Genomic DNA, 22101 nt, shown 5'->3' with positions numbered 1-22101 from the left:
CAGGGCCAATGTCATAATTTGAAAATGAAAAACTAAAAAGACTTTCCTGAGCACTGACAAATTACTACTACTACTACTACTACTACTACTACTATATTGTCATTTATTACAATTTTTTGTCTCAAAGTTGCTTACAATTCAAAAAAATAATAGTCAGAACCCATGATGTTCTACCATGGTCCTTTTTACACAGACAAAACCACTGGGAAAATTCTGAACTTAAAATTATTGTTCCATCAGGCAGTGTGCTTTGCTCTGAAATCCTGCAACTGAGTTCAGCATCTGCACTGAGGGTGATAATAAGACTTTTAATCTCAGATATGGAAACTGGGAACCAAGGGGGCAAGTATGGAATGTCCAAAGGGAATCTTGGCCACTGCTCTGAAGACTGATTCCCAAATAGCTTATTGTAATGCACATGAGCTAGTCACTGACATATATCTGCATGTTAGTTAGAGCTTTAACTGTATATAATCCTGATGAAGCAAGATCCCAAAAGTTGGATTATTTCTTTTTGGGTGCAGAATGTCTGAATTCACCTCATTTTTGTGCAGTGTGCGCCCTCTTTTTTCTCTTAAAAGTGCCTTGCATTATTAATGTAATAACATCACATGAATCATTTTACTAGTGGCCCTGTCTTTAACAGGATCATCAAGGTTATGTCATTAATTCTTTATTTGTATGTCTACGTTCTTAGTCAAACTACCTCTGCAATTTGTGCTAAAACACTTAGTATGGCCCCAAATAGTTTGTAGGTGCTGAGCTGAACAATATTTTAGTAAGAATATAAAACATCCAATTCACTGCCAATGCTTGCTGACAAAGTATCCTTTCAAATAACCCAGCTATAGAAGAATGTTATGTAGGTTGACCACCAAATTAGATTTTCACCAGTTTGGACTCTGCTCCCTTATTCCCTCCACTGGAAGAGACCCAAAGTATCAATTACCAGAACTGATGGATAATAATCACTGTCAATCCTGTTGCAAACCTCAAACCTATTTGATAGTAAAATAAAGAGAAGGAAAGTGCAATATAATCAATGGTACTAGCACCTCAATCAGAAAAGTAGGTATGGGTTCCTAAAGATATATCATACTTAGTACTATGAATGCAGCAGAGTTGATAAAAGGATATGTTAAAGGAATTTCAGGCCTGGTTACAGCAGGAAAAGCAAGTACAGTGGTACCTCGGGTTACATTCGCTTCAGGTTACAGACTCTGCTAACTCAGAAATAGTACCTCGGGTTAAGAACTTTGCTTCAGGATGAGAACAGAAATCGTGCTCCGGCAGCACGGCAGCAGGAGGCCCCATTAGCTAAAGTGGCACTTCAGTTTAAGAACAGTTTCAAGTTAAGAACGGACCTCTGGAACAAATTAAGTACTTAACCCGAGGTACCACTATATAAGGAGGGTGCAGGGCTACACTTTTAGTCCTGCTTGCGTCATTGCAGTGCTTGTGCTGGTGACTCACAAGTTCAGCTAAGACTTCTGCAGCAAGGATCCTCTTGTACTCATGGATGCATCAATGTAGGGGGGCTTGACTATCTGCAGCCCCCATGACCTCTATTACTCACTTTCCCTCTTTGTGCCAGTAATGAGTGCTATTGTCTTGGGTGGAATCTACACACATATAAAAAACGCTGTGAAAATGCTTTTTTAAAAACATTTTGAAAAATAGATTGAATTTGCCATAGCTCACAATTGCCATCTAGTGTCACATTTGTATATTGCACTTTACAACACACTTAAAATGTTTTATTTGCAGCAGTATAGCTGAGTCCTTGGTCAATATATACACATTCTGTCTGTAACGGTAAGCTAGTAAAGTTTTATCAAACTAAGGCAAGGTGCAACTAAATGTTTCCCTCTGATGCCTTTCAATGAAGGGTGGGATATACAGTTGCGTAGAATCTTCTGGAATTTAATGCCCTGCTCTCCTCTGGTTCCTAATCTAATCAAAACCACACTGTACCGGGAATCAATTGGAGAGTCCTGAGAAGAGTCCTGGGGAAGGACTGTAGCTCAGTTTCTGAGCATCCAATTTGCATGTAGAAGGTCCCAGGTTCACTCCCTGGCATCTTCAGATACAGCTGAAACCTTGGAGAGCTGCTGCTAGACAACATTGAGATGGGTGGACCAACAGTCTGATTCCATATAAGGAAGCTTCCTATATTCCTCACTTTAAATTCCACCTACTTCCTACTTCCTTTGTTCACAGAATCATATAATTGTACAGTTGGAAGGAATCCCAGGGGTCATCTAGTCCAACTCCCTGCAATGCAGGAATCTCAGTTAAAGCACCCATGACAAATGGCCATTCAACCTCTGTTTAAAAACCTCTAAAGAAGGAGAGTCCACCGCCCCTCGTTGAATCTGTTCCACTGACAAACAGCTCTTACTGTCAGAAAGTTTTTCCTGATGTTGAGTTCCTGATCCCATTAGTTTGGGATATACATTCTGGAGCAGGAGAAAACAAGCTTTCTCTACCTTCCATGTGACAGCCTTTTAGATATTTGAAAATGGCTATCATCTATCCTGTCAGCCTTCTCTTTTCCAGCTCCTTCAACCGTTCCTCATAAGACTTGGTTTCCAGATCCTTGATCATCTTGGTCACACTCCTCTGCACAAGTTCCAGTTTGTCAACATCCTTCTTAAATTGTGGTGCCCAGCACTGGACACAGTATTCCAGTTGTGTTCTGACCAAGGCAGAATAGAGTGCTGCTCTGACTTCGCTTCTAAAATTCTAAAATTCTAAAAGATGATGCTGTTAAGGTGCTACACTCAATATGCCAGCAAATTTGGAAAACTCAGCAGTGGCCAGAGGATTGGAGAAGATCAGTCTACATCCCAATCCCAAAGAAGGGAAGTGCCAAAGAATGCTCCAACTACCGCACAATTGCACTCATTTCACACGCTAGCAAGGTTATGTTTAAAATTCTACAAGGCAGGCTTAAGCAGTATGTGGACCGAGAACTCCAGTCAGTCTGACATCAATACCAGGAAAGATTCTGGAGCAGATCATTAAGAAAACAGTCTGTGAGCACCTAGAAAGGAATGCTGTGATCACCAATAGTCAGCATGGATTTCTGAAAAATAAGTCATGTCAGACTAACCTGATCTCATTTTTTGACAGAATTACAAGCCTGGTAGATGAAGGGAACGCAGTGGATATAGCCTACCTTGATTTCAGTAAGGCATTTGACAAGGTGCCCCATGATATTCTTGTAAAGAAGCTGGTAAAATGCGGTCTTGACTATGCTACCACTCAGTGGATTTGTAACTGGCTGACTGACCGAACCCAAAGGGTGCTCATCAATGGTTCCTCTTCATCCTGGAGAAGAGTGACTAGTGGGGTGCCACAGGGTTCTGTCTTGGGTCCGGTCTTATTCAACATCTTTATCAACGACTTGGATGATGGACTCAAGAGCATCCTGATCAAATTTGCAGATGACACCAAACTGGGAGGGGTGGCTAACACCCCAGAGGACAGGATCACACTTCAAAATGACCTTGACAGATTAGAGAACTGGGCCAAAACAAACAAGATGAATTTTAACAGGGAGAAATGTAAAGTACTGCACTTGGGCAAAAAAAATGAGAGGCACAAATACAAGATGGGTGACACCTGGCTTGAGAGCAGTACATGTGAAAAGGATCTAGGAGTCTTGGTTGACCACAAACTTGACATGAGCCAACAGTGTGACGCGGCAGCTAAAAAAGCCAATGCAATTCTGGGCTGCATCAATAGGAGTATAGCATCTAGATCAAGGGAAGTAATAGTGCCACTGTATTCTGCTCTGGTCAGACCTCACCTGGAGTACTGTGTCCAGTTCTGGGCACCACAATTCAAGAAGGACACTGACAAACTGGAACGTGTCCAGAGGAGGGCAACCAAAATGGTCAAAGGCCTGGAAACGATGCCTTATGAGGAACGGCTAAGGGAGCTGGGCATGTTTAGCCTGGAGAAGAGGAGGTTAAGGGGTGATATGATAGCCATGTTCAAATATATAAAAGGATGTCACATAGAGGAGGGAGAAAGGTTGTTTTCTGCTGCTCCAGAGAAGCGGACACGGAGCAATGGATTCAAACTACAAGAAAGAAGATTCCACCTAAACATTAGGAAGAACTTCCTGACAGTAAGAGCTGTTCGACAGTGGAATTTGCTGCCAAGGAGTGTGGTGGAGTCTCCTTCTTTGGAGGTCTTTAAGCAGAGGCTTGACAACCATATGTCAGGAGTGCTCTGATGGGGTTTCCTGCTTGGCAGGGGGTTGGACTCGATGGCCCTTGTGGTCTCTTCCAACTCTATGATTCTATGATTCTATGATTCTATGAACTCCCAGAAGTGCAAGCTGGATTTCGAAAGGGCAGAGGAACCAGAGACCAAATTGCAAACATGCGCTGGATTATTGAGAAAGCTAGAGAGTTCCAGAAAGACATCTACTTCTGCTTCATTGACTATGCAAAAGCCTTTGACTGTGTCGACCACAGCAAACTATGGCAAGTTCTTAAAGAAATGGGAGTGCCTGATCACCTCATCTATCTCCTGAGAAATCTCTATGTGGGACAAGAAGCTACAGTTAGAACTGGATATGGAACAACTGATTGGTTCAAAATTGGGAAAGGAGTACGGCAAGGCTGTATATTGTCTCCCTGCTTATTTAACTTATATGCAGAATTCATCATGTGAAAGGCTGGACTGGATGAATCCCAAGCCGGAATTAAGATCGCCGGAAGAAATATCAACAACCTCAGATATGCAGATGACACAACCTTGATGGCAGAAAGTTAGGAGGAATTAAAAAACATTTTAATGAGGGTGAAAGACAAGAGCTCAACATAAAAAAAAACGAAGATCATGGCCACTGGTCCCATCACTTCCTGGCAAATAGAAGGGGAAGAAATGGAAGCAGTGACAGATTTTACTTTCTTGGGCTCAATGATCACTGCAGATGGTGACAGCAGTCACAAAATTAAAAGACGCCTGCTCCTTGGGAGAAAGGCGATGGCAAACCTAGACAGCATCTTAAAAAGCAGAGACATCACCTTACCAACAAAGGTCCGTATAGTTAAAGCCATGGTTTTCCCAGTAGTGATGTATGGAAGTGAGAGCTGGACCATAAAGAAGGCTGATCGCCGAAGAATTGATGCTTTTGAATTATGGTGCTGGAGGAGACTCTTGAGAGTCCCATGGACTGCAAGAAGATCAAACGTATCCATTCTTAAGGAAATCAGCCCTGAGTGCTCACTGGAAGGACAGATCATGAAGCTGAGGCTCCAATACTTTGGCCACCTCATGAGAAGAGAAGACTCCCTGGAAAAGACCCTGATGTTGGGAAAGATGGAGGGCACAAGAAGAAGGGGACGACAGAGGACGAGATGGTTGGACAGTGTTCTCGAAGCTACAAACATGAGTCTGACCAAACTGTGGGAGGCAGTGGAAGACAGGAGTGCCTGGCGTGCTCTGGTCCATGGGGTCATGAAGAGTCGGACACGACTAAACGACTAAACAACAACAACAACTGACTTCGCTTGATCAGGATACTATATTTTGGTTGATTTAGCCTGGATTGACATTAGCTTTTTTTGCTGCTGCTTCCCACTTTTGACTCATGTTAAGCTTGTGGTCCACTAAGACTTCTAGATCCTTTTCATATATACAGAGGTGGAACCACAGAGGCACTTACACACACACACACACACACACACACACACACACACATACAAACACTGAATTGCTACTGTTCATTTGGAGGAGTCTTTGGCAGGGCTTTTTTCCATACTGAACTTACCAGAACTGAGTTCTGGCACCTTTTTGGTATGTTCTGACACCTCTGTACCATTGTGGCACAGTAGCACAGCATCATGGCGCTCGAAGGTGCAGAGCGGAGGCTGCAAGTGGCACAATCAGTGTGTCGCAGTGGAGGGTGACATTGTAAGGCTCCAAAATCATCGAGGGTGAGGGGGCAATCTCAATAATTTTGGCTGGGTGCTCCCCTACTAAAGCTCAACATGTGGGTGCACAGGCAAGAGCTGTGCACCCACATGCACAGTCTCAGTCTCCACAATGCCACCCAAGCAAGCAGCAGTGATGCCAGTGGCAGAGGGGTCTCCAGGGCTCCACCCCATGTGCTGTTACTTTTTTTCTGTACTCCCGCTTCACCCAGTAAAGCTTTGCCATAGCCAAGGAACATTTATTCCTCTTCTTTGGGGGAGGGGGACTTTCTTGACCCTCTTCCTCCTTTGTTTGGATAGAGCAGAAAGAAAGAAAGTGATCTCTCTCTCTTGCTTGCCCTCTTACTGCATTGAAACTCTCCCTCTTCTTCCCTTCTCAGAAGCTAATAAATTGCTGGGCCCCTTCCTGGGGTTGGCAGCAACTCCACGACTCATCCTGCTTTTACTCCTTTCATCCATTCTGGGATGGCCTTCTAAAAGTAACTATTAAATCACAACTTTTATATATTTTCTTGATAAAATTCCATTTCTGATCTGAGCCTGTTGCTCCCTGAGTACTTTACAAGGTCACACTGCTATTTAGACTAAATGATCCACAGTTATGCATGCTGTACTATTTTATGTTTGAAAACTTGATAGTTTCTGGCCATGGGTGTAGCCCGGATTTTTTTGGGGGGGCAGGCTTTATGTTAGGGAGTAGAACCAAGTTATCTGTGAGACAGTTGGTCAGTTAGTTAAGCATTTTTATTCATCTACTTTATTTAGGGGGCATCTGCACCCCCCTGGCTATGCCCACGTTTCTGGCACTGGACAAGCAACAGCCTCTCCTCCAGCAGAAGAAATCACAAGTCACTGCAGGAAAAATAGTTCCACTAACACATTTAAACTAAACCCTGTCACAAAGTAATTTGTGCCCCAGAAGGACTTACTCCCTGAAAAGGGAGTTGTATATTGAGACAAATGTCCTAAGCAAGTGTGGCAGCAAATGATATTTATATAATTCATTGTATTTTATTGACTTTGCCCTTTACTAGAAATGAATGTAGCCAAATGTGTCTTTTGTGGTGCTAAACAAAATGTTATCTAAAGCAAGTCTAACCTATTCATCTTAACCCTTGATTATGGTCTTTCCTAATGGCTATTAATTTTTAATTTCCACAGAGACATGTTCCCTTTTCCCCCTATTCTCTAATGGGAGGTTAATACATTTAGACCCTGTTTATTAAAGGTTGCTGTTCCAGACTTTATTTCTCAGGAGATATATTGCTGGCTTTTATAGCTGACCATAAAACAAATATTTGACAATAACAGCAACCTCTGAATCACTGTGTCTGGATCTGTACTAGTAGTCTAACACCAGCCTTTTACACTTTATCATCCAGAATCCATCTAGCCATGGCTATATGCACACAACTCTGCCCTGATCCATAAAGACTTGGTGGTGTGATGGTTAAACATATAGCCCACGCATGATCATTAGTATGAAAGGGTTGCTGGTGGTGATAGAATCTTAGTGGTCATTTAACATCCACTGAAAGCCTCTGCTATGATTACACATGTTCATGATGCATCTGAAGGACCTGACAGATGTTGCTGAACTGCACTTGAGAGCATAATGGGTGGCTGCTCAACTCTTCCCGGGCCTGTCCCTGGTTTTATGCTGACTTCTCCATGAAGCTTCATCCAGGGAACTACATAGACCTGTTTCTCACTGATATCTGGGTAGGAAATTGCCATGTATTCCTACAGATAGTGTTTTGAGCTGTCTTTGAAGCAATTGTATCCAGAAGTGTTTGATATCTGATTATTTGAGAGGAGGAGATCAGAAGAGTTGTCAAGATCCTCAAGGAGGCAATACAGTGAATTCAATGGACATAATCAGTAGGCTTATATGATAACAACTAGACACTGCCATAAATATGACAAAGGGTGACTCTTAAAAGGCCAGACCCATTAACTCAGTGGTGGAGACTGCTGAAAGAAATAACTTGTAAGTACCTCTTATACTCTTAAACATATGACCCCCACATACCTATGGGGAAATAGCATTAAAATGCAGAGCATGAGAGCTTTCACTAGACACAAAGGATATTTATTTTATCTTCAGGGTAGTGTTCTGTACTGAACACAATCAACGTGTTTCTGATTATAATGAAAATCTAGAGTAGGACCCTGAGTTTTAATTTAGAAAGCAAAATAAAATGCTTTTATATTTTACCAACATCACAAAGAATAGGTATTGTAACTCTTACAGCACAATTATCCTATGCATGTTTACTCAAAAGTAAGTCCCACTATTTTCAATGGGACTTAATCCCAGGTAAGTGTGCATAAAACTGCAGCCTTAAAGGGTTTTCCTCCCTTCATTAGCAAGTGAAGAACTGAGGAAAGCAGACACTTTGTGACTGGAAATACTGGAAATCCTCATTGAAAATCAGGCTTTGTAATTAGGCCTATATTTTAAAGGTAAAGGTAAAGGCACCCCTGCTCGTACGGGCCAGTCTTGACAGACTCTAGGGTTGTGCGCCCATCTCACTTAAGAGGCCGGGGGCCAGCGCTGTCCAGAGACACTTCCGGGTCACGTGGCCAGCGTGACAAGCTGCATCTGGCGAGCCAGCGCAGCACACGGAAACGCCGTTTACCTTCCCTCCAGTAAGCGGTCCCTATTTATCTACTTGCACCCGGGGGTGCTTTCGAACTGCTAGGTTGGCAGGCGCTGGGACCGAGCAACGGGAGCGCACCCCACCGCGGGGATTCGAACCGCCGACCTTTCGATCGGCAAGCTCTAGGCGCTGAGGCTTTTACCCACAGCGCCACCCGCGTCCCTAGGCCTATATTTTACTATAGTTTAAATGATGAAACAAAACTTTATGCAAACTTGCTTTTGAAATGATGGCATGATATAGTCTCTCAGTGTTTTAGATTCTTTTGGAAAGTGCATACATGGGATTACAGAACATGAAAAAATAATAGTAAAACTGATGTCTTTCTAAACTTCAGATAATTGTTCTTCAGTAGGCATTTGACCTGCTGGGTTGAAGAATTTGATTGGCACTGAGTTTCATTTTATTTGCTGTTATTGTCTTCATTTTATTGTTTTGGAATCTTTATCATATTTTGGTAATTATTTTTAACTTGTAATCTGCCCCCTGAATATTGCAGGGGGAGGGAAGAATATACTTTTGCAGGGGGAGTGCAGAATGTTCTTTCTTTCTTTCTTTCTTTCTTTCTTTCTTTCTTTCTTTCTTTTTTAGTAAATTATAAGTCAATGGAGAGTTTCCAGAGGTGATTTTGGAGAGAATCAAACTTCAGATTCATTACAACAACTCAAGTCCCCACAATTCACAAGGTGCTCATCTGGCATATGCATTTATTGCTGGTATTTGATTACAATAACATTTCTGAAATAATGCACAACTAATGTTTATGCTTATGATTATAATTGTGTCTGGAGAATGTCTGGGTAAAGCTATAGGAAAGCGAGAAAGAGCAGGCAGTTTGATTATTGGTTTGTTTGGTTTTGCCACTGGCATAGTGAGAACAGGATTGTCATTAACAAAATATTATAAAGCAATGGTTACTATACTTGGGAAGTCATAATTAAATTGTAGAAATGCTTCATTTATATTGAATACACAACCCTGCGTTCATTGGACTAAAGAGGCTTATGTGACATGCCATGAATAAAATACATTTAAGATTTCAAATATCAATGTTACATTTTTAAAAAATCTGTTAAATATGAATATCTAAATGAATAAAATATGAGCACATTAGTAAATCACCCTGTTTTTGTGAACCCTGACTGGAAAATAGAGGTTTGCATTTTTTCCTGATATGTGAATGGAGATGGAATTCAAGATAAGGTATTAATCATAATTAGAGAGACTATGACAGGTCTGCAACAATAAATTCTTAACAACGAGAAATAATGCTCATCCATAATGAACTGCTTAATACATTAATTTTCTTATTAAAATTGGCCTTACACTAATAGGTTCAAGACAAAGTTGATATAACTTTATATTTGCATTCTCTATTTTTATCAATTTTCATTTAAGTAGTATATTATTCAGAAAATTAAATAAATCATTAAAACATATAATTGCATATATATATTCTCACAGATAATTCCCCTAAGCAATATTGTGGTTATAAGGTGTCAGTGTGCATATTAATTCATCATAGCAACTAAGTCATGTTCATTTATTTGCTAGTAGCCCTTGGAAAAAGCACGCACTGTTCCTCTTTGAAAGTGCAAGGAGACCAAGTATTTGCTTCCTGCAGTTTATCAGGACTTGAAAATTACTAATTACTGTTCTGATATGTTTGTATGCATGACTATTTATGAACATGTACTAAGTATTGCATAAAATGATGCTTTGTGCTTTAATCACTAATTCATGTACAGAGAAATAACATTTTTTAAATCTGAATACTTCACTTCAGGGTGAAAGTATCCAAGAAGGTATTTCATTTGATGTTTCTCAGCTGAATAATTGAACTTCCTCTCTTAAAAAGTATTGTGTTAAAGCAAACGCTAGGTAGCGTGAATGCTCTGTCCACCATGTTTGATTCCACCACTTACTGTTGCAGTAATCAAGGGATAAAAATGTATGTGCCATATGGACCCTGCCTAAACGCTTCCCTTGCATGCATGGTAGGGTTGCCACCCATCCCTAGAAAAGGGTGATTGTCCTCTTTTTTTTTGGATAAAAGTGTCCTCTGTCCTGTTTGGACTTCAAATGGGATGCCTTTTATCACATATTCCAGGTCTTCCTCCTCCTCCAAACTGTGTGGGCAGGGGGTGGGTCTGGTGGGAGGAGGAGAGTGAGGGCCTGAGCAGGAGATTGTGTGGGCAGAGGGCGGTTCCATGAGGAGGAGAACCAAGAGTAAGTTATTGCGGGATATGGGCAGAGGGTGGAGTGGGGCTGGGAGAGTTGAGAGAGAGAGTTCTTGCGCCGGCAGAAGGTGGGTTGCAGAGAGTGAGAAAGGGGGTTTGCAGTGCCCAGGCCTGCTATGGTGGAGTCTCTTAAGAAATAGATTCACAAATTTTAAATTTCACAATAAAACGCAGTTGCTTAAAAAACAACCCTGGCTTTGTTTAAAGCAGTCCTTAAGCTCTTCTTTGAGAAGACTTTAAGACTAAAGTCCAAAAATCAAAATCTGCTTTCAAATACATTGCTGTGATATACAGAACTCTTTCCACTCCATTATGTTGCCAAGGGGCTCCTATAAGGGAAACGTATTGTTGTATAGTTACACATAGTTTATAACTAGCTTAGGTATTTTCGATAAATTGAAGGTCATTGCCATAAGATGTTAAGATAATAAATCTGGCTTAGCAACACACTCTCCTGGTAGCAAGGCCATATCCTCCTGAGACCATTTATCTCCAGTTCATTATCTTGTCTGCATTATTCAGCAGCCCCACTCATGCTCAATTGGGTTTGAATAGCTTTTAGCTGCTGAAGTCTTCTTCAATTTTGACATAATCTTTTACTTGTTCTTTAGTAAGAATTTGAGATCCTACTTTAATCGCTATCTAGATAATTGAACTGATGTCAGTGTTCATTGTTCCTTTCCTGTGCATCTCCAGTGTTATTGTTAAACATTTAAAATTATCTTCATGGTTCCAAAGTAAGTGTGCATTTAACTATTATGATATTTTACACACACACACACACACACACACACACACACTTCTTATCTATAGAGGAGATAGGAAAAGATAGCCAGTTAGCAAGAAACAGCTAAATTCCAGCTATCATCCATAGAAGAAATGAAGACTAAATTTCTCATGGTTATATTTTGTGTAATAGCAATAATGGGGGGGGGGTGCAGCTCCAGAGTAGCTCTCCCTCCACACATTTCAGAACAGATTTCACTAAATACCAAACTTTCAGAACTCGGAAGACTACTGCAGTGCTGAATATAAAGCAATCAAAAGTTTCTCAGTTTGCTAAACATTAGAGGTACATCATTCTCCTTCCCACAATCACACAACAAAGACATAATGTTATAAAATCTTTTCTGCGAAGTCAGAAAACAAAATGAGCAGTGTGCATAAATAATAAAAATATAAAGCATAATATTAAATATAGTCACGTTTTTCTCAGTATTGGAGTGTATGTATACAGAAAGAGAGGTATCTCTTGTATTTCTTGTAGGGTTGGGAATATGTTCTTGTTAGAGGTCAAGCACAGCAGGAACATGACTGGAACAAGAGTGTCACTGAAGTCGTCACTCAGAATTAAGTGTTCATAGGTGAAAGAGATCAGATCAGGGGTGGGGAACCAAATGTTGTTGAACTACAACTCCCATCATGCCCAGCAATTGGCCATGATGGCTGGGACTGATGGGCGTTGCAGTTCAGCAACATGCAGAGGACCAAGAGTTGCCCTCCACTTGATTAGATGATGAAAACAATCGTGAATGATTGCTGGGGAATCTATATTAGGACCATATGTATTTATCATAGTTAATGCTGCACTTAGTATGCTGACTGCTAAAACTGTAAGCTGGAAACTTTTGATCACACCCTTTGGTTTTGATTATTATTACTTTTTAAAGTTCCACTGGCACAAACATCTCACACCCATTCTGTGCAAAGCCTATCTTTATCTGAGAGAGGTAGGTGAGTTCCCTGTAAGAAGGCTCTATTAGCCTACAGTTTCTTCAGTTCAATGTGAACCTATTTCCTATTGTTTGTACCTAAACCCCTAACACTCCTGATAACAATGTTTGACTACATGTTTACTGCAACGCATAGATGCCAACTCCATGGGGCCCTGAGTGTCTGAGCACCCACAAAATTCCCCATGAAGGGGCCAGGCACCCACAAATTTTAGTGCCAGGGCCATGCACGCTGCATGGCCCCCATGGCCCCAGGCACCCACTGTCGTGGGGCCAACCTGGCACTCCTGCTGGAACATGTATATAGGGCTGCTTCTGAAGACAGTTCGGAAAATTCAGCTAGTGCAGAATTCAGCGGTCAGGTTGCTCACTGGCACAAGAGGTTTTGAGCATATCACACCTGTCAGAGTTGCTTCCAGATCCTAGCTCACAGAGGATCACGCTAGCCAGCGATCATTAAATAAAAGTCTTTATTGAGTTACAGTTTCCATTCTCAAGCTGCTGCGTGCAACCCTACGTCTAATGGTTAGATCGGCGAAGCTCCATCTGAGTCTCCGCCCCTTGTACACCAACTTAATATCCTAGCCTTGCTCCACCTTTTCCGCCTGACTGTTCTTCTCTGGGTCCCTCTGCCCCCCGGGGTCTCTTCCTTCCGGGATTCCTCTGACGCTGACCCCCCTGACTCTTCTCCCTCCTTTCGGCGGGCTTTAGGACCTGGCTCCCTTTCCGGGCTGCCTACTGCGCCACCTTCCTGTGCATTTGAACTTGTCGCGCGCGCCCAACCTTCCACCTTCCGTCTGACCGTTTCTTCGCTCCCCGATGGAGGTGTGGCCACTCCTGACTCGTGCCCTCCCCCCTGTTGTGAGCTGCCAGCGCTTGATCCCTGGCGCCCTTCCTCTTCCCTGCTCTCTGGCGGTGACGCTGGTCCCGATTTCCAACTGCTCCCCTCTGAGTCCCCTCTGGCTCTATCTTCCTGGGGTGTCCCCCTAGGCTCCCCCCTTGCCCTGGCCACTGGTGCTCCTTTCTGTGAATCTTCTGATTCACTGGAAAGACTCGGAGATCTCGGGTCGTCGTCATCACTCATCTTTTCTTCTGCCTCCTCCCCCTCGCTCTCTGTTTCCTCCCTTGCCCTTGCCTCTGCTCCTGAACCCCTGACATCCATCCCCCCCTCGAAGCCCCCTCTTCCCCCCTCCCCTCCTTCCGGTGCGGGATCTGGGTGCTGCTGTGTCAGGGGGACGAATGTCGGATACAGTTCGCTTCCCGTGGCGGGCCGCCATCCGAAGTCTTCCGGTTCTTCCTCCCTGCTCTCGTTGACGACGGTCACCTCCGCTTCCATCTCTGTGCCGCCGTGCTCGAAACCCGGGCCGTCCCCGAAAACGTCCATGTCCGTCTCTCCCTCGTTGCCTTCTGGAGACGTTGCTCGTCCTGGACCCTCCTGCCACCTTCTGCGGAACTGCTCCTCTGGTCGATCATCCCACCAATACGAGGGTTCTGAAGCAGATCCCGAGGGTGACCCCTCCGGGGAACGGGCGTCTCGTGTCGGTTCCTCGTCCGAGTCGAACCCCCGGAACGTGCTGGCTGAAAGCGTGGGCGTGAAAAGCCAGTCGTCGAAAAAGTCTGCTGGCATTGGCCTATGTGGGAAGAGGGCATGAAACTCTTCTTTGAGCAGAGGTTCGTCTAAAGCGTAGCCCGGCACCCAGCTGTTGGCACTGGCCGGGGTGCCCTCCTTGGCGAGAAGGTATTCTACCCCCTCTTCCCCCCATCTGGAGTCCAAAATCTCCGTGACTTCGTTGATGCGCTCCTCCTGTGCCACTCCCCCTTGCCCGGTTCTCTCTCGGAGCGGACCCGGTGCCGTTCCTGGTTCCTGAAACCTGTGAGGTGCCTTGTAGGGAGTGAGCACCGATCTGTGGAACACCGGATGCATTCTGGAACCCTCCGGAAGAGCCAGCCTGAAAGCCACCGGGTTGACCTGTTCTTCGACTTGGTAGGGCCCCAGTTGTTTATGCCCTAGTTTCTTCTTCGCCAACGACCTGGCCGGCACTGCGTGGGCTGCTAACCAGACCCAGTCTCCCACATGGATCTCTTCGCCAACCCTTCTGTGTTTGTCCGCTTGTACCTTGTATGCGTGTTTAGCCAGCTCCAGGTGCCGCCGCAGCTGATCGTGGACCTCCTGCAACTCCGACGCGAACGCATCTGCTGTCTGCGGCTCCCCCTCCCCCATTCTTTCCAGTCCCGGGAAGGTTCTGGGGTGCCTCCCGTTGTTGGCGAAGAACGGCGTGACCCCCGTGGACACGTGCTTCGTGTTGTTGTAGGCGAACTCGGCGAGAGGCAGGTAATCCACCCACGTCGCAGGCTGTTGATTCGCATAACATCTCAGGTACTGCTGCATGATGGCATTGACCCGCTCCGCTTGCCCGTTGGTCTGCGGGTGTCTAGCCGATGCCAGGTTGATCTTGACGTTCAGGAAGCCCATCAGCCTCTGCCAGAAGTTCGAGATGAACTGTCGCCCTCGGTCGGACAGAATAGACCGCGGCAGACCGTGAACCTTGAACACGTGGTCTATGAACAGTTTGGCGGTGTGTTCCGCCGTGGCCACCTTCGCACACGGAATGAAATGTGCCATCTTGGAGAACAAGTCCACCACCACCAGCACAGCCGTCTTGCCCCTCGAGCTGGGCAGATCCGTGACAAAGTCCAGGGCCACTCTCTCCCATGGTTCGAACGGAGTTTGCAGCGGTTCCAGCAGTCCGGCCGGCGGTCTGTGCACTGGTTTGGCCCTCTGGCAGGTGTCACACCTCGCCACGTAGTCCGCGACTTCCCCTCTCATTCCGGGCCACCAGAAGTCTCTGGCTACTAATTCCACCGTCTTCTCCTTGCCAAAGTGCCCGGCAGTGGGCGCGTCGTGCAGCTGCTGCAGTACCTTGGCGCGAAGTTCGTCTCCCGGCACGTAGATGGCCCCTTTACGGATGAGCAAACCATCTCGCAGCTGGAACTCGTCGGTCGCTGCCGTGCCCCTGTGCACCTCTGCCATCTTTGCTTGCGCGAAGGAGTCATCCTGCAACGCTCGTCGCACCGCATCCAGGTCAACTGTTGCCGCCGCGCACGCCCACACTGTCGGTGCGAAGATGTGCATGGCGGCCGCTGGCGTTGCCTCCTCCAGATACTGTGGCTTACGGGAGAGAGCATCCGCCATGATGTTGGTGTCCCCCGGGACATATTCTATTCGGAAGTCGAAATTCGCAAAGAACTCAGCCCAACGTATCTGCCTCTGGTTCAGGAACTGTGCCGTGCGCCAGTGCTCTAGATTCTTGTGGTCCGTGCAGACCTGCACCGTGTGCTTGGCGCCGATCAGGAAGTGCCTCCACGCTTTGAACGCTGCATGAATGGCCAGCAACTCCCTGTCCCAGATGGTGTAGTTCTGTTCGGACTTGCTGAGCTTCCTTGAATAAAACGCTCCCGGCCTCCAAACCCCCTGCGGGTCTTTCTGCAGCAGGACTGCTCCCACGGCTCTGTCCGAAGCGTCTGTCTCCACCCTCATCGGCCTGCTGGGGTTGACATGAAGCAGCTGCTCTTCCGATGCGAAGAGACGCTTGAGTGCCTGAAAGGACTGCTCCGCCTGCTCTGTCCAGATGAACTTCTTTTTCTTGGAGCTGAGCGTGTCCGTGATGGCCGCTGTCTGCATCACAAAGCCTTTGATAAACTTGCGATAGAAGTTCGCGAAGCCGACAAACCGTTGGACCTCCTTCCGGTTGCGTGGGCTTTTCCAATCCAACACTGCTCGGACCTTGGCGCTGTCCATGGCGAGCCCTTTATCAGACAACTTGTAGCCCAGGAAATCCACCTCCGTCACGTCGAATTGGCACTTCTCCAGCTTGGCGTAAAGCCTATGTTGCTGTAGCCTGCTCAGCACTTCCTTGACGTGTCTGTCATGCTCCTGCTGCGATTCCGAAAAGATCAGGATGTCATCCAAGAAACAGACGCACGTCTTGTAGAGGAGCCCCGCCAACACGTGATGCATGAAAGCTTGAAAAACGTGGGAGCCATTTTGCAATCCAAAAGGCATAACTCTATATTCGTAGGTGCCCAGGGGCGTGAACATGGCTGTCTTCCACTCATCTCCTTCCCGCATGCGAATGAGGTTGTATGCCCCTCGCAGGTCCAACTTGGTGAACACTCTGCCCTTCCGTACCTTTGCGAGGAGGTCGTCGATTCGGGGCATGGGGAAGTCCGATGGCTTGGTCACACTGTTCAAGATGCGAAAGTCCACTACAAGTCTTTTTTGGGGCGTGTCCCGCTTCTTAACAAAGAATACCGGACTGCCCCCCGCTGCCTTGGACTCTCGGATGAAACCGCGCTCCAAATTATGATCTATGAACTCTTTGAGTTCCTGCAGTTCGTCCTCAGACATGGAATACAGCTTCCCTTTGGGCAGCGCCGCCCCCGGCAGCAGGTCAATTTTGCAGTCATATGGTCTGTGGGGGGGTAGCCTGTCTGCCTCCTTCTCGCAGAAAACCTCCAAAAATTCCGCGTACTTGTGGGGAACCGCTTGCAGCGTGCCTAGCTGCAGCTGTGACTCCTCTTCCCCTCCTTCCTGCCTGGGCACGATGCAGTGTTCAGCGCAAAAGGAAGAGCCGAAGGTCAGCTGCCTCTGGTACCAAGCCAGCGTCGGGCTGTGCTTGTCCAGCCAACTCATGCCCAATACAATGGGCGTGTCCGATAGTTGAGTGACATTGAAGCTGATGATTTCCCTGTGATTCCCAAGTCGCATCACCATTGGTGGCGTCTGCTTCACCACTTGCCCCCCTAACAGCTCCCTGCCATCCACCGTGACAACCTGCAGGGGCAGCGTGGCAGGCAGCAACTGTATAGCGTGCCGGTCGACAAAGTCCTGCCCTATAAAGTCCGCATTGCTTCCGGAGTCAATGGTGATTGGCACGTCCATGGTGATTCCATTGGGCAGCTGGAGCGACGCGGTGAGCCTCACTACCGGTTTGGGCGGGAGGGGGTCCATGGGCTGTAAAATCTCTGGGGACTGCTTCACTGACACGTCTGGCTGGGCCCCAGTGCCTCTTCCTCCAACCAGACTCCGTCGTTTCCCTGCTGTGGTTGTCCTTGCTGCGTTGCTGCAGTTACCATTGCTGAGGCTGCAGTGTGCTTGTGGAGCCTCTGGGGACACTCTTTCGCCATATGCTGTGGATCATCGCAGATGTAACACTTCCTGTTCCCTCTAGGAGGCTTCGCTTTCACTGCTGCCGGTGCTAGGGCTCTGGCTGCTGACTGAGCCCTTGCACCTCCAACCTCCATAGGTTCCGCTCCTCCTCCTGGCGGAGGCGTGGATTGCGCACGCGCTGCTTCTCTGGGAAGGAAGGAGGAGCCCCTGGCTGGTTCGCGCCCTCCACGCCCTTCGCCACTGCTCCACGGACGTCCTTCCAGCCGCACCCCCACTGCCAGCGCCCTCTGAACGATCTCCTGCGTGGTCCGGGGTCTCTCCCCCCTCGCAATTTCATCTTTAACCGAGCCGTGCAATCCCTCCCAAAACAGGTCTCTTACAGGAGCCGAATCTCTGTCCCATTCCAGAGCACTGACCAAAGCGAAAAAGCGGGCATGGTACTGCCTTACGCTGGCCCTCCCTTGCTTCAGTCCATGTATCTGCTGCCGAGCAAGATCCACGTCAATGCTTGATAAAAAGCACCCATCCATCGCTTTAATAAAGGCATCCGCATTTTGGAGCGCCGGATCCTTATCTCTCCACAAATTGCGCAGCCATGCTTTAGCATCTCCATGCAAATGGGACATGATGAATCCCACCTTCTCTTGCTCATCTCTAAAGTCTTTGTTCAGCAGTTGCAGTGCACACATTACATCTGCTCTAAAGTTGGGGTACTGTTGCAAATTCCCATCGAAGTGAGAGACCAAACCGCCTGTTCGTCTCCCCAACCCAATTCCCTCCGGTTTGGGTGTCAGTTGCCCTTGCTTCGTAAGCACTTCCAACCTGACCTGGAGATCCCTGTAGGCGGCAGCTGTGTCCTCCTCTCTCTTCCTGGATGCAAGAGCCTCGGCATTCAGGCGCGACACTGCTTCTCTGAGTTCCACTATCTGCTGTTCGGCCGTCATGTTGTCTGCCGTTCGTGAGCTCGCTAGTAGGCACCCGCTTTCTCTCCTCTCCGCGAGGCTGTAGATGCCCACAATTTAAGGGATGGAGCTTACTGTCAGAGTTGCTTCCAGATCCTAGCTCACAGAGGATCACGCTAGCCAGCGATCATTAAATAAAAGTCTTTATTGAGTTACAGTTTCCATTCTCAAGCTGCTGCGTGCAACCCTACGTCTAATGGTTAGATCGGCGAAGCTCCATCTGAGTCTCCGCCCCTTGTACACCAACTTAATATCCTAGCCTTGCTCCACCTTTTCCGCCTGACTGTTCTTCTCTGGGTCCCTCTGCCCCCCGGGGTCTCTTCCTTCCGGGATTCCTCTGACGCTGACGCTGACCCCCCTGACTCTTCTCCCTCCTTTCGGCGGGCTTTAGCACCTGGCTCCCTTTCCGGGCTGCCTACTGCGCCACCTTCCTGTGCATTTGAACTTGTCGCGCGCGCCCAACCTTCCACCTTCCGTCTGACCGTTTCTTCGCTCCCCGATGGAGGTGTGGCCACTCCTGACTCGTGCCCTCCCCCCTGTTGTGAGCTGCCAGCGCTTGATCCCTGGCACCCTTCCTCTTCCCTGCTCTCTGGCGGTGACGCTGGTCCCGATTTCCAACTGCTCCCCTCTGAGTCCCCTCTGGCTCTATCTTCCTGGGGTGTCCCCCTAGGCTCCCCCCTTGCCCTGGCCACTGGTGCTCCTTTCTGTGAATCTTCTGATTCACTGGAAAGACTCGGAGATCTCGGGTCGTCGTCATCACTCATCTTTTCTTCTGCCTCCTCCCCCTCGCTCTCTGTTTCCTCCCTTGCCCTTGCCTCTGCTCCTGAACCCCTGACAACACCGATCCTGGTCCGACTGCACTACTAGCTATAAATTAGCTTCCAGGTTCAATTCAAAGTGGTGGTTTTGAACTATAAAGCCTTAAACAACTCAGGACTGCAGTACCTCAAGGACCGTCTCTCTACGTATGAACCTAGCCGAACCCTGAGATCATCTTCTGAGACCCTTCTTCGTCTGCCTCCTCCACAAGAGGTCCAGAGGGTGACCACATGAGAACAGGCATTTTCTGCAGTGGCTTCCCATTTGTGGAATGCTTTCCCCGGGGAGGTTCGCCTGGCGCCTTCCTTATACACCTTTAGGCACCAGGCAAAATGTTCCTTTTTAATCAGGCCTTTGGCTGATTGACATCCAATGCCCTTCTAGGACTTCCGGGGGCGGCGCGAACGGCAATGGCGGTCCTCTTCTGAACGGGAGAGGAGGCTCCGCAGGCAACGGGTCGTCCGCTACGGCGAAGCGGAGACCCATTCTGGAAAACCCCAGGCGGCAAGAGCCTGGGGTCTTGAGGCTCGGTGGGCGCCTTGAGCGACCCTCCAAGCGCAGAAGGAACCCCGTAAGGTATTCAAAAAAAGGTATTCAAATATACCTTCACTAAGAAACCAGAGGCTTTCCTTTTGGGTATTGTCGGCCAAGGGGTGGCAAAGAAGGACCAGACATTTTTTATGTATGCAACAACAGCAGCAAGGATACTTCTCGCAAAACATTGGAAAACTCAAGATCTACCCACACTGGAAGAATGGCAGATACAACTGATAGACTACATGGAACTGGCTGAAATGACCGGCAGAATCCGTGACCTGGGAGAAGAGAGGATTGAGGAGGACTGGAAGAAATTTAAGAACTATTTACAAAAGTATTGTAATTTGAGTGAATGCTAAATAAGATGCTAGATCAAAATAACTGAGCACCACTAAATTTAGAAGTTTTTAAGAAAATAAGTAAGACTGTGAAATTTAGCTCCTTCTGAGAATTATAAGATTATGAAATATAGAAGGGATATAAGAACTTAAATAAGATGATAAATTGCTGACAAAATGTTATAACGATGAAAGTGGGAGCGGGAGATGTGAGGAAGTCCAAAGAAAATGTGAAAATATGTTAAGATCAATGTTATATTGCTTACTATGTTTATTTTTATTGTAAAACCTAATAAATTGCTTTAAAAAAAAAAAAAAAAGACATCCAATGCCCTTCTAAAATGGGTCGGGGAGGGGGGATTTTTGGGTTGTTCTTGTTATTTTTATTACGTATTTTGTGTTTTTATATTGTGATTTTATGTTGTGAACCACCCTGAGATCTGTGGGTATAGGGTGGTGTACCAATTTTAATAATAATAATAATAATAATAATAATAATAATACATGTCAACTCTCAATTAGGAGAAAACAGAGGTGTGTAACAGGAAAGCAAGCATGCTCAACCTCCATCTTTTACCACAATCCTGAAACCAGTGAAGAAGGCAACCTAAGCAGAGCAGATTATAATGATGTGTGATGTTCTCTGGACCTCCTCATATGATGTATCCTGCCTATCAGCAAAAGAATATTATACAGAGACGTATCTGTATCAGATATATAGGACACAAGTCAGATTATATGAACCTATTAAAAGAAGTGCATTTATTTACCAAAGGGCAAACAGAAGGATAGAATAAGGAGAGTAACAAATTTAATAAGTAACATGACCTATAGAGACCAAAACAACTCAGGACACAAAGTAGAAAAGCCATGTGCTGAAACCAAGCCAACTGCTTATGGATAGTCACCTCAGCCTATTTAGCAGTTCCTGATACCTCTGAGAAGCCTGAGAACTCAGCTACAAGGCTTCCAAAAAGGGAAGGAAGGGAAAACCACCAAAGGAGCCATATTGGAGACCCATCCCCAAAGACACACAGAATTTATTTTTTAATTCCTTGAACAGGTATACAACATTAACCCTATTCATTAATTTCATACCTGCTTCTTAAATAATGCCAGAATTACATTAGTGTTTAATATCATAAACAAAGTCCAAGACCACAGCAGCTGCACAGATAAAAATGCAATCATACGAAGGGTTATTGGCATTACGAACAGAGGAGTCTTGACACTACTTGACATTCAGTCTCAATTACCAGGTTCGCGTTTTTCTCCTTCACTGAACAATGCTATAGAACACCTCAGGAAAACGAGTGGATACTATGCACTCATCATAGCAAAAGTAGCAATCTCCACTTTTTTGAAGGACCTGGGTCAGCTGACAAAACATCAGACATTAAATTATATTTGCCAGCATACACAGACTATGGGAAATACAACTTGCTCTTATTTTTTTCTGATGGAAGAGAGCACTCACTCTTTTATTACAACAATAAAGCCACTTATAATGATTTATTTTTTAAAAGGAAGAGGCAGCAGTCTTATGATTATACACAGCAGCATCTTAATTTCTTTTTTCATACTTCTTTTCACCTTCAGGTACTGGTGACAGTGTTTTTTCCAGAGCATAGAATTAAGGGCAGGTGATAAAGAGCTGTCAGAGTTTGTACTCAAAAAAAATTGTA

General features: G+C 46.0%; 1 long non-coding RNA gene across 1 annotated transcript; it reads right to left on the bottom strand.

The window, feature by feature from the left end:
• Window positions 1-9307: 9307 nt before the first annotated feature.
• On the bottom strand, window positions 9308-19904 carry LOC308458490. Its single transcript, XR_013977477.1, has 2 exons — window positions 19564-19904; window positions 9308-12990 (listed from the first exon to the last, which is right to left on the bottom strand). It is a non-coding gene; the product is annotated as an uncharacterized lncRNA (long non-coding RNA).
• Between the last annotated feature and the right edge of the window lie 2197 nt (window positions 19905-22101).

The sequence above is a fragment of the Podarcis pityusensis genome (genome assembly GCF_964106645.2).
Source record: "Podarcis pityusensis genome assembly, chromosome: 11".
Lineage (NCBI taxonomy): Eukaryota > Metazoa > Chordata > Lepidosauria > Squamata > Lacertidae > Podarcis > Podarcis pityusensis.
Note: the sequence above shows the minus strand (reverse complement) of the source record. Positions and strands in the feature narration are given on the sequence as shown.